The 11065-nt window shown below is 35.2% G+C and overlaps 1 non-coding gene across 1 annotated transcript; it reads right to left on the bottom strand.

The window, feature by feature from the left end:
• Positions 1-7872: 7872 nt before the first annotated feature.
• On the bottom strand, positions 7873-7977 carry LOC114629344. Its single transcript, XR_003712640.1, has one exon. It is a non-coding gene; the product is annotated as a U6 spliceosomal RNA (small nuclear RNA).
• Positions 7978-11065: the final 3088 nt, after the last annotated feature.

Raw genomic sequence — 11065 nt, 5'->3', positions numbered from 1 at the left:
ACATGTTAAATAGTCACCCTCATATTTTTATTCATTCAGTCAGTCATTTCTTCAAAATATATGCTTCAATTGCTGATTAGTAGAAGATAGCATAAGCTCCCACTATTCTTCATGGACCAAGAATATAAAAAATAAATTATATTTCTAACCACAAAGAACTCTTAATCTCAGAACTTGTAAATAATTTCTGTATTTTAGACAGGGATGGATGCATCTATTTGTTTGATTGCATTTCATAATGGTAGCTCATATCATTTAATACCTTATGACACATTTCCTGTTCAGATGATACATTTGCTCTCGGAAGCCCAAGCCTGTATTTGCATCTGTGACAGCAAAGGAGAGACTGACTAATGGAACTGATACTTGGTTTGAATAATGTAGGATGTTGTGACAATGACAGTGGCAACGAATCTTAAATAATAATCCCTACGTGATGAAATTTGAAAAGATGCAGACAATTGTCTTACACCCACATATGTTCAATTTCATTCCTCTTTTGCAGTCGCAGCAGAATGCAATCCATCTTAATGACAGTTGACAAGAGAAACTAATTTTTCTTAAGAGCACCTCCCAATGACCCGTTTCTTGTTTTTATCATTTATTTATTCATTCATTCATTCATTCAATTACTTTTGCAATGCATTGCATTGAACATTCAGAAACAAACCATTTACTTATCCCTTTGACTATGTAGAGGGAGGAAACTGAGGGAAATAGCAAGATTAGGCACAAATATCTACCTTGTAGAAAAAAACTTTTTAAGAAAAATCTGATTATAACAAAGGCTGGGAAAGATGTGATACCTATTGTTAATGTGTATACATCTGAAATGTCAACTTTCTTTGTAAGCCAAAAAGCTCAGCTCAGTAAGTGAGGGAAGAAACATGGGATAATAAAATAGAAAACTGTAATGAGAATTCTGGGATTTTCTTTTCTTAAAACACAGAAATATTATAAGAATATGTTTTTGTTTTAATCCAAGGTATAGGGATATAGGACTGGTTTGCAGCAGCTGACTATGAGTTGCCTTTTGCTCTAGCAGAGGAATAGTCTTGCCATATGCAGATAGTTACTGCAATTGCATGGTATTTGGAATTCTGGCAATTTTTCAGATGGTATATAAATGCTAGAGTTCCAATAAGTGGTTTTATTGGTTGTTAGTCACTCATGGGAGTTGTTTATAATTTGTCAGTAGTCATGTTCAAAGAATAAACAAGACTAAAGAAATTATATTCAAGCACCTCTCTCTCTCTCTCTCTCTCTCTCTCTCTCTCTCTCTCTCTCTCCCCATTCTTTTTCTTTCCTACCTAGTGATGTGGTAAAACCATGGGATAAAGGGTGGGAAATAGAAGAACTCACAAAGTACCAGAGACCAAGTATAATCAAAGAACAACAAAAAGAAAGAAATTAGATTCAAAGAGCTATCTCTCTCTCTCTCCCCCTTGTATCTTTCTTTCTTTCCTATCTAGTGATAGAGAGTGAAACCTTGTGCATAAATGATGGGGGAAAAAACCTACAAAGTCACTAAAAAACAGCTACAGAGCAAAATAAGAGGAAAGGGAGAGAGAGAAGAAAATAAGGAGAGAGAAGACAGAGGGACTGAGGGGCAGAGCCAAGAGTAGCAGAACAGATGATAGAGGAATGAAAGAAAACATTCTTTTTGTCATTAAGAATGTAAAACACAATGAGACAGTATTCATTACTCCTACATTTATGCTCAAATTTTAAAATGCATGAAACACCTAAGTGTGACAGCGTATGATATTAGAAAGCTCTGGCGTATCAGTAAGTATACTCTTTTCTCCTTTCCTTCTTCAATGACCATGCAATGAGTGTAATCAATGGTGATGGAATTTGTGTCATCCCCCTGTCATTGTTTAAAATTTAAATATTGAGATCCATTGTTTCCACAAAATCAGCACAGTCTAATATTACTCAAGAGACTATATTTTTCATTGAGCTATTATTTTACTTTGTATATTCATCCCCATTTATATCAATCTTTTCTCAACATAGCTATAGCAAATTTTTCACTATGTCTACACAAGGTGATTGAACTCTTCCTTCATTCACAATGACATAGGATTAGGATGAGATTGATGGTGTTTTAATGGGGGAAAGATAAATAATAAAAGTTTGAAAAAAAAGGTGACTTGCTATGATTTTGAATTAGATTCGGGAAGTTGGAATCCATTTAAAGGAAAAACAGCTAGATTATTTAATAGGTTTGACAATTATAACAAGACACATAGAAACTATAATTCTGAGATTAATGTATATGAAGGCAGAGATTTGTAATAATATAATATTAAAAAACATAAAAAACATCCACAAATTATCTAAATGGAAAACACGGGGAAATCCCAAAATGGTGAGACATATTTCAAACGAGATCTTTTTGAGAGAAACTGTTTTGAATAGCGACTAAAGTTTATCCAATGAATTTTAATCCTTGATCCACTTGAAGATAGCAAGTATATAATAGGCAAAATGGATTATGCTATAAATTTCTCATAAATTTTTCAAAGGTGAGGAGCACAATAATTGTAAATTCTAAAGTGATCCCAACTTGTCCTGAGATCCCAGGAAATAATTTAAATATTGTGTGTAAAAAGATTTTCTCCAGTTTTGTTATCACTCTCCGTCCAAAATAGTATATAATCCTGAAAGACTCTTCTTTTTATAATAAATCTGTGGTCACAGATTTTTTTTCTTGTGTTCTTCAAATTCATGTTCCTAATCCATGTCTACATTTACCAGTGTGTATGTTTGATGTTTGCTTCTATTGACTGTTGTACACATTTAAATTAACTACCATGTAAATACTATAGTTCCTTTTCTATTAGCCAAGGGCCCTACACTTTCGAGTATAGTATACTCAGCAAACATATGGTGGTGTATTTTGTTTTTGACTCTTAAGGATTGTATTTTCCACTACCTTCTATGTTCTGGATCAACAATGGCTCTATTGATTTACTTTTTAATGTGTAAAATATCATATTTTAAGTTTTACATCAATTATAATAGCTTTAGATGAGATACATGTACACAGTCACATACCATAAAACTTGTGACTAAGCTAAACATGAAAAACTGCTTATACATTTTATTTACAAATTCAGGTGCTGTCCATATTGAATATTAATGTCTGCTCTTACAGAACCACTTCTAAATATTAGAAATAGTTATTAATAGTAATAATTAGCTCTAGAATCCTTGAGCTAAGCAAAAATAATAAATAAATAAATAAATAGATTTCATATTTATACAAAAATGTATATGAAAAATAAATTTAAAGGAATTAAAAAGGAGATATTACCAATCTTATTATGGTTTGAGCATCTGTTATTGGAGCCTGTCACTGAGAGAAATGAAGTTTATCCAAAGTATTAAAATGCTATTTTTTTCTTTCAAAATAGTCTCTTCAAACAGAATTAGGTACAGGTATATTTTTAACTCAAATGATTTATGTCTGTTGAAACTTTTCTGTTCTACATCTATTTTGGAGTATGGCCTTTCATCTAAGATGGTATAAATATGGGTTGCTAAGTATCTGTATGTACTTCTCACATGAAGATACAAAAGTAATTGACATAGTGTGTCAGTTCATACCACAATGGAGGTTCTGTTAAATGAATAACTCCAGCCAACCTGAAATGAAGACACTGCGGTGGAGGGTGCTAATACTAAACAGAGAAAAATATTCAAATGTCTGCTGGTAAAGAACCAGTGAAGTATAGCCTAGTATAGCTGAAAACCAAGTGAATGTGAAGTAAAACCTCTGAAAATAAACAATCTGATTATTTAAAGACTTGCTGGAGCTGTTGATTTCCTTTTCGTTTTAATTCTGAATGAAAGATGACATTTATACATTCCTTCTCTATCAAAAAATAGAGGAGGCAATATCTGCCAGGATGCTGGGCGTCTACCCTCCTTTTACCAGGCGTTGGAACTCAGGGCAGGAGCTTCTCTGCAGCATTTACAACACAGTATATAGCACCACAGCAAGAAAAATACAAATCAATCAAGTCCCAGTTAACACGTCTCCACCACCACAGAGCATACATAATACACCTAATAAAACTATAAAGCAATTAAAAATAGCCAAACTGCTGCACAAACACATGAAAGGAAAAATATACCAAAGAAAGGCTCTCCCTTACGGGCTCCTTTGGTTGCTGCCCTGTACACTCTAAGTTTTCTTTTTGCAGAAATTTGGTTTCTCACCCATGCTGGTTTGTTCTAGTTCCCTATGTAAATCAATTCTGTCATTTTATGTACAAAAGAGCACTGTCATTTTGCTTGCCAGCTCCTACAACTTTGCCAAGATTATTATTTTTTTTATTTTAGCTGTTGTTAAGAAATCATTAGTGGGAATTTATTTTAGTGGCACCCAAAAATTAAAGGTCTATAGACAATGATTAGGAGTAGCCCCAGTTGCTTCTGGAAGAGTTTCTAACAAGTAGACAATGAGTACTTAAGAGGTTTTCATTTAAATGGACATCTTCACCAAGAATTCTTTAGGGATAATTTAGTCAAAACAGTGATGCTTTCATGAAACCTAGCTAAATCAAACTAGAGAAGAACGAAGGATCAAAGCAAGGATTGAAAGACTAACTAGATTCAGGCTAGGCAATGATGTCAAAAAAGCTCAGGCCATTCTATGTGTGAGCTTTCCATGGGCTAGAAATAGAAAACATAAGCTCCAAAGCAATGAGATAGAATTCTGAAAGGTTTCCAAACTGAGTAAAACATTTAAAAACAAACAAATGAACAAACGAACAAAATAACTTTCTATGGTGTGATTCTTGATAGAAATGATTTGAATCTCAGTGGACATTTAGCACTTTGGAAACATTTATCATCATCACAAAGGTTTGGGGATAGTGTGTAGCTCGTAGGAAATGGCTGAGAGTGCTGATAAGTACCCTCTACAGATAGCCTTTTACATCAAAGACACATCTGCCTTTAATAACACTTGGCAAGTGCTCCAGCTGCTATCATATGTTGGTCTGTCTAAGGACACATTTCTCTTCTAACTTTTCCATTGGGGCAAAGAAAATAAGGAATTTCTGGTATTAGTTTGTAAGAAGTGTTCTCAATTCCATTGATACATCCAATCTGCTTTCTCTTGTGTGGATCTGTGTTTACGGATATGTGAGCGATAGTATTCTCTGCTTATGAGCATGCAGCTACCTTTAGAGTGCGGGTTCTTTCCTTAGGTATACTTTAATAACTACAAAATATTCGTTTTTATATAATGAAAGAACACAATTTTAGATGGTGGCATCCCACGGATAGCACAGACTACTGAAACTATAACTATATTCTTTTAAAATGAAATTTTAAATAGTTCACTCTACGCAACACAGTTTTAAGTTATTGGGATAGTTTCAGGTTTACAGCAATGTTTCAAGTCTAGAACAAGACATTCTATGCTGTGTATGTTGGTGCATGCCTGTAACCCTAGTACCAGGGAACAAGAAGCAGGCGGCTGTCTATGAATCCAAGAACAGATTGATCTATATAGAAAGTTTGAGGTTAGTCAAGACTACACACTGAGACATCCTCTCAAACATGCAGATGAAGAGAACAAAATAGGAAATTATGTAATTCTTTATAGAGATTTTATCCAGTATTTATATTATGTCCACATTATGGTATAGATATGTTTGTGTGTGTGTGTGTGTGTGTGTATGTGTGTGTGCTTGTACACTATTTTTCTGAGCTTTACTTAATTATTCTTTTCATTTTTAAGAAGTCAATATGAAGATGTCTGCTTGTGAAACACCTTACATTTTACTTATATTTTTTTTATGTTGCACTAATTGCTAAAGGACTCTCATTTCATTGCTTCTATGAAGTTATGTTTTCATTTTCTCCTTTACTGACTTATGAGTTAAACTTCACTCCAACCAAAAAGAGAGGAGGGTAGGAAAGAAAGAAAACCCCAGCAGGGACAGAGAAACTGAAGTCAAATGCATAGAGAAAATAAGCTGTATTTTCTCTTAATTTCCTTGTATCCCAAGATGTAATTGAACTTCAAAGAAAAGTATCACAAAGAATATTTGATCTCAAACTTGTAAAAAGATAGATGTACAGAAAAATACATTGATGGGAGTTTCTTCAAAGAAAAATCTGAAAGAGTGACCACATGCATCACCAGATTTCACACTTAGAATATAAAGGCATACTGATTTGAAAACACACCTGAAGTCAAATCCTCGACTCTCTAGTATGTGGTACTTCCATAAATCTTCCTCAGTTTAAAAACTGAAATTCAGTGAGGTTGTCCAGTCTCATGTTTTGAAAAAAAGATTTTAAACCAGCACAGCCAATGTTCCAAAAAAGTCTATGTCCAACTCAGAAAACTCAGGTTAGATTCAAAACATGGCAAAATACTTTCTTCCTACAGAAGAATTCAGTCCATGTCTGTCTACCAAGAAGCCTGACCACAGCATGGCTTTTACATCTCAAATGTCTAAAATATCTGTAACTGGAATTTCTTTATCCTATTTCAATTGTTGTAGAATGTAATGATAATATGGGGTACACATAGTAGAAATGGGTTACCCATTGTAGAAAGAGAAGGGATAAAATTTAGTTGGTGACTCATGATAACTTTGCTCCTAAGCTATGATTTATTTTGCTTTTGAAATGTATTTTTCTTGTTCAGAACATTGTTTACCCCTTCCCTTTCCTCAAGTCAAACCTTCTACATATGCCTCCTTGCTCTCTTTCAAATTATTCCTTTTTTTTCACTAAGTCTTATTATTTACATATACAAGAATACGCATACATAGAGCTAAATATAACTGTCTCATATGCTTTCACGGCTGTCCAATTTGTAATTTGATGACCAATTGTTATAACCTTCCCTTAGGAAGAATATTTTTCCCACTCACTCCTCCTTAACTGTTTGTCTTAATGTTGTGTTAAAGACTGTTGGCCTTTCTTCTGTCCACTTTCAAAAGGGAATTTTAGGGCAAGAGTGTTCAAGGAGTGGATGAAAATATCAGGGGAATAAACCCTACATAGCCACCTGTTTTAGAAAATTATTTGGACACATAGCCCAGTATCATGTAATTCTAATTCTCTGTCAATAACCCAGTGTCTTATCTGCTAGTGATACCTTAAAATATATCTACACTTGAAGATCTATAACTGTTATCAAGCTTCACAATACTGGTATATATGAGTGTTCATTGTACCTCCAATGCCATCTTCTAAATAAACCCATGGAAACTGGTGTTTCTCAACAGGAGAAATCTCCTGCCCTGTTCATTTCCTAATGACTATGGCATTATCTATTTAATTCACACACTAATGACAACATCACCTGGAATATATTTATCTTCAAGAACACCTCATTATAATGAATTAGAAATTTCTTGTTCTAAATTAGTCAAGGTTGGATTGTCTTTACAGTATGTTCCATTGCTAAGGTCAAACTCTTGTGCTTGCTGAAGCTCATGGTCCTGCAGTACTTATTATTCTGGCTTTATTTTATACAAAAGTGAACGTAACTCTAAACTTGAGGTAGTTTAAGGGCATCACTAAGTCCCAAGAGAGGGCAAGCAAGGACAGTACATAAGGTGACTCTTGATTTTCCCTCTGGCCTCATAATTTCCTCACTTCCTACTTCCTTTAGTTATGTTCTTGCTTCCATTCTCAAAAGGTTTCAGAACGACTCCCAGTTACAATAACTGCTCCCTCTTAGGAAATTCTGCTTGAAAGTGACTCACCCAAATAGATTAATCAACCTCTTTTCCTCACAAGAGAAAGAAAAAAAATTTGACATAATCAGACAAAGCCCTGGCACTTTTCTGTCTCTTTTCTTGTTTTTAAAATCAAGAATGTCATTTTTAAAAAAATATGTAACATTTCATGAATTTGCATGTCATCCTTACGCAGGGGCCATGCTAATCTTCTCTGTATCGTTCCAGTTTTAGTGTACGTTCTACTGAAGAGAATCAACATTCCTTTTGTCTTTCTTCCTCTGAAGCTTCATATTTCATAAAATTTTCTTCCATATCTGGAAAGAGCAACATACATTAAAACTTGAAGCCATCTCTAAATTTCTTATAAAATGCAAGTAAAGCATCTGGTAGGTCTGATAGATTGGGCAAACTTTACCACAAATCAATACGGCAGCTCATTATGGGAAGAACAATCCAGTAAATGGGAATAATAGTTGATTAGTGTTGATTTACTTACTCTGTACACACAGCTATGGTAGGTTATATCACGTGACTTACTACTGTACTAGAAAATTTAAAAAAATGAGAGAAAGTCATGTGGAAAAGTATAGTAGAATTATTGTAGAAAAAAGAGAAAATAAGCTTTAGGTGAAACCAAAGTTGTGGACACAAATTGACACACTACACAAACTTTGTCATCATTTATAAAACTCAGAAAACTGCAGTACTTGTTAACTAATTAAAAACGTATTAATATTTGTAGATTAAAATTGTAACTATTTTAATGTGTAGAGTAAAATACATGACGTTTAGTCATGTAAAGAATAACATAGGGACCTCTCTAAACCCAAAGCTGCACTTTAATAATCAGAACTCAGTAATATCACTCACTCAAGATAACCAGGAACAGTCCTAGAACCCCATGATGTTCACTGGACAGTGTGTAATCAGAGTCTAAGAACAATGCTGTGCTCTGCACATATGGAGAGATGCCACTTTAATATGCCTCTATCTGGGTAGCTTTCTGTAATAGCTCACAGTGATATCAGTAGATATGTCAAGTGTTCTTATCCAAGCAGTTATTTTAAAGGACATTATTCTCAAAAGTCTCTACCCATAAGTGGATAGTTTTCCCCAGGATCCTGACCATTGAGTCAAGATACTTCTCTTAGAAACTGGACTTGATCTTCAGCTAAGATATATCACACAGGTAAACAGCCTTGGGGAAATATATATGCTTAGGACAGTAGTGTGGAATTAATAGTGTGACCCTTGTGTGAAGACCATTTTCATAATAAGTGTAACTTTTATTATACTAACTATGTGTATATATCTACTTTTTATTAATTATTTTATTTATTTCCATTCTAGCTGTTGCTCCCACCTGTACCCTTCCACAGTTCCTCATCCCATCCCCCCTTCCCCTTTCCTCCAAGAGGGTGCTTCAGTCCTCATCTGCGGACATCTCCCTTCTTTGGGCCCTCAAGCCTCTGAAGGGTCAGGTACATCTTCTTCTACTGTGGCCAAACCAGGCAGTCTTCTTCTATTTATGTGGCAGGGGCCTCGGACCAGCCCATGTATGCTGCCTGGTTGGTGGGTCAGACACTGGGAGGTCCTGGGGGTCTGAGTTAGTTGAGAATTCTGATCTATAGGGTTGGCCTTCCCTTCAACTTCTTCTATCCTTCCCCTAATTCCTCTATGGGGTCCCCAAATTTAGTCTAATGGTTGCATTTGCATCTGTCTCAGTCAGTGGCTGGTAGAGCCTCTGAGAGGACGGCCATGCCAGGCTCCTATCTGCAAGCTCAATATGGCATCACTTCTGTGGAACTGTTGGAGGGGGACCTGGAACAATTCTGATTTTGTAACCTTGCCCTTACCTCATTTTTAATTATTATTTATTTATTTACTTACTTATTTATTGACCTTAGATCCCACTTCTGCCCCATCCAGGTTACCCCTCTGACAATTCTTTCCCCATTCATGCCTCCCCTTCTCCTTTGAGAAGGTGGGAATCCTCTTGGGTATCCCCTCACCCTGGCACTAAGAGGAAGTCCATTATCTACAGTCTTGCTAGAAACATCTATGTATAAACATAACACTTTCTAGGTTTGACTGTATATAGATAGAATAACTAGAAAATCTACTACTACTTTCACTGTTATGTATGTGAAATCTCTATTTTCTAATAAACAAATACATACATTTATATTTAAACACAATAAAAGTTTAATTAAATCTATGACTTTTTTCCAAAAACAAGCAAGCAAACAAACAAACAAAAACCAAATGCCTTGAAGAGATCATTTCCAATTGCTTTGCCATCTTCTGAAAAAGAAAAAGTTACCAACTCATGTTGGTAGATGTTTAGTGCTTTAGAAAAAATCCTATTAAATAACATTTCTCCTATAGCCCTGCAGCTGAGAATAAATTGTAATACAGAGTGCGACCTGTGGATGTTTTTCTTATTTATGATGGCGGGTGTGGAAGCCTGAGGAACAGGGGCCAAGTCCTTGGTGTTAAAACCTTTACCTTCATTATTCTTATTATTGTCTGGAACAAAACAAGGCTCTGCCTCCAGCCACAAGAAATTGGAGATCCTGAGTCTAGTAACTGAGAAACTATGGAATCCAGCTCCCTCTCTCTGGGCAGCTTTCTGTAATAGCTCACACTGATAGTCGTGGCTGACTCAAGTGCTCTTAGCCAAGGAGTTCTTTTAAAGGACATACATCCAGAGGTAAATGCATGCAATTTGAGCATAAGTACCTGTTTACAAAAATATATCACATACCTAAACTTTGTCAAATAAATATGTATCTTATATCTATCTCTTCTTTTGAGAGCAGTTTACTAAATCCATGAGGACCTCCCCTAAGTTTGCATGAGAAGGCAACAACATTACACAGCAAAAGAATGCACGTTTTCTTAACTAGTTCAGTCACTTGGGACTTCAGAGATCTACAAGCTAAAGGTTCACCTTGATTTCTGGACTGTTCATTATTTTACTTTGCTCATACAAACCAGTCCCCAGAGATGTATTCTGACTTCCAGAAAGCTAGTGGTGCTATTGATGAGATGTTCCTGGTGAGGGAATAGCAGGTTGTATGTCCTGCCTGTTTTCTTTTTGGCAGGTTAATTCAGTGAAGGACTGCATGCCCTCGACTACATGCAGACACATCCCTTCCCTGATCTATACCTGACCTTTCACTACAACTGACATCTAGATTTTTTTCAAAGCTAATTGTTAAACACTTTAAGAAGTTTGCTTCGAAACGACCATAGTTGACGTGTCATTAATAGACAACAATCTTGTACGTTTGTAGAATTTAAAAGTTACGGTTTTATCTATAGTATAATACAAGCCA

The sequence above is a fragment of the Grammomys surdaster genome, unplaced genomic scaffold (genome assembly GCF_004785775.1).
Source record: "Grammomys surdaster isolate TR1022 unplaced genomic scaffold, NIH_TR_1.0 279, whole genome shotgun sequence".
Taxonomy (NCBI): domain Eukaryota; kingdom Metazoa; phylum Chordata; class Mammalia; order Rodentia; family Muridae; genus Grammomys; species Grammomys surdaster.
Note: the sequence above shows the minus strand (reverse complement) of the source record. Positions and strands in the feature narration are given on the sequence as shown.